Source organism: Eschscholzia californica, unplaced genomic scaffold (genome assembly GCF_041429995.1).
Source record: "Eschscholzia californica isolate CP2 unplaced genomic scaffold, dmEscCali1.0.p SCAF_273, whole genome shotgun sequence".
NCBI lineage: Eukaryota > Viridiplantae > Streptophyta > Magnoliopsida > Ranunculales > Papaveraceae > Eschscholzia > Eschscholzia californica.
In genome coordinates this window covers 7,501-10,000 of record NW_028238391.1, presented here as the reverse complement: position 1 = coordinate 10,000, position 2,500 = coordinate 7,501, and positions in this window count along the sequence as shown.

Sequence of the window (2,500 nt, the reverse complement as noted above, 5' to 3'; positions counted from 1 at the left end):
CGTCCCTTGCTGTCGCATTTTGTCCCGAGCCTTACTAAGGCCGTCCCATGCGCGTCCCGTGCTGTCGCATTTTGTCCCGAGCCTTAGTAAGGCCGTCCCATGCGCGTCCCGTGCCGTCCGAGCCTCACCAAGGCCGTCCCATGGCGTCCCTTGCTGTCGCATTTTGTCCCGAGCCTTACTAAGGCCGTCCCATGCGCGTCCCGTGCCGTCCGAGCCTCACCAAGGCCGTCTCATGGCGTCCCGTGCCGTCGCATTTTGTCCCGAGCCTTACTAAGGCCGTCCCATGCGCGTCCCGTGCCGTCCGAGCCTCACCAAGGCCGTCCCATGGCGTCCCGCGCTGTCCCATGCCGTCCCGAGCCTTACCAAGGACGTCCCGTGCTGTCCCGAGCCTTACTAAGGCCGTCCCAGGCCGTCCCGAGCCTTACCAAGGGCCGTCCCATGGCGTCCCGTGCTGTCCCATTTTGTCCCGAGCCTTACTAAGGCCGTCCCATGCGCGTCCCGTGCCGTCCGAGCCTTACCAAGGCCGACCCATGCCTTACCAAGGTCGTCCCATCGATCTCGAGAAAGTACATCATAACATCGGAATACACCCCGACATCGATATCGGAGAAAGTACATCATCATAACATCGGATCGGATGCGTATCCGTCCAAGTGCCATCGACACTTCGAGAAGTTCGGACCTAGCTTCCTAGCATGTTGATGCGTCGGTGCTAATGGGGACATAAAGATCCCACGACGTCCGAACGGAAGTAGCCGAAGTGTTCCCGTGCGTGTGAACTCCCATTGTCCCATGTGCCGGCTCTTGACTCCTAAGATGTCCCATGTGAAGGCCCTTCATGGCTAAGAATGTCCCGTGCAACGTCCCTTGATGATCCCCATAAGGTGTCCCATGTGCGTCCCATGCCGTGCCCAGCCTTACCAAGGCCGTCACATGCTGTCCCATGCGCGTCCCGTGCCGTCCAAGCCTCACCAAGGCCGTCCCAGGCCATCCCGAGCCTTAGCAAGGCCGTCCCGTGCTGTCCCATGCCGTCCGCGAGCCTCACCGAGTGCCGTCCCGTGCCTCACCAAGGCCGTCCCGTGCTGTCCCATGCCGTCCCGAGCCTTACCAAGGCCGTCCCGTGCTGTCCCATGCCGTCCCGAGCCTTACCAAGGCCGTCCCCGTGCTGTCCCATGCCGTCCCGAGCCTCACCAAGGCCGTCCCGTGCTGTCCCATGCCGTCCCGAGCCTCACCAAGGCCGTCCCGTGCTGTTCCATGCCGTCCCGAGCCTTAGCAAGGCCGTCCGATGCGCGTCCCGTGCTGTCCCATCCGTCCCGAGCCTTAGCAAGCCGTCCCGAGCCTAGCAAGGCCGTCCCATGCGCGTCCGATGGGAGTCCCGAGCTTTACCAAGGGCGTCCCGTACTGTCCCATGCCGTCCCGAGCCATAGGGACGCTGTCCCGTGCGCGTCCCTGCTGTCCCATGCGCGTCCCCCTGCTTTGGCTCGGCTGGCCCGTGCATTCTATGGGGTCGTGGGACATTTCGAAACCCACCCGGGCCATTTCGACTCTCTCTTCATTTATACTATTGAGGTATTATTTATGAATTATTGGAGAAAAGAAACGGAAGAAAATATTTTTTTTTCTATTTTTTATGAATTTTCCGGTGTTTATTCACTTAAAAATTCATAGAAAAATAAATATTTATCGGAATCGCTATTATAATATATCAAAAAAATCCTTGCGAAAAGGCCTTTCCAACGAGTATAAGTTTGCTGGATTCCGACGAGTAACGAAGGAGTAAAGGCCCAGTATGCTTGGTTAAAAAATTGATGTTTCCTTGTGAAAATAGGCAAAACAATAACTTTGCACTATAAGGGGGAGGGTTGAGCTCCTTCCCCAGAGCGTGCACAGCACTTGTGCTGGCACGTTCCCTAGTGCTCGCCAAGCACCATAGGGCATCCAAAGGGCAAAGCTCGGCCTACTACATGATGGGAAGCTTCTAATATGTCGGAATACGAAGAGATTTCGTGCGACCCGAAGCTCGGCTCGGGCGTCCCGGCCTGTCCCGAGCTGTGCCGAGCGCGTCCCAGGCCGTCCCGAGCCAAGTCTCGGGCGTCCCAGGCCGTCCCGAGCCAAGTCTCGGGCGTCCCAGGCCGTCCCGAGCCAAGTCTCGGGCGTCCCGAGCTGTAGCGAGGGCGTCCCAGGCCGTCCCGAGCCAAGTCTCGGGCGTCCCAGGCCGTCCCGAGCAAAGTCTCGGACGTCCCAGGCCGTCCCGAGCAAAGTCTCGGACGTCCCAGGCCGTCCCGAGCAAAGTCTCGGGCGTCCCAGGCCGTCCCGAGCTGTGCCGAGGCCGTCCCAGGCCGTCCCGAGCAAAGTCTCGGGCGTCCCAGGCCGTCCCGAGCTGTGGCAAGGGCGTCCCAGGCCGTCCCGAGCAAAGTCTCGGGCGTCCCATGCCGTCCCGAGCTGTGGCAAGGGCGTCCCAGGCCGTCCCGAGCTGTGCCGAGGCCGTCCCGAGCCTAGT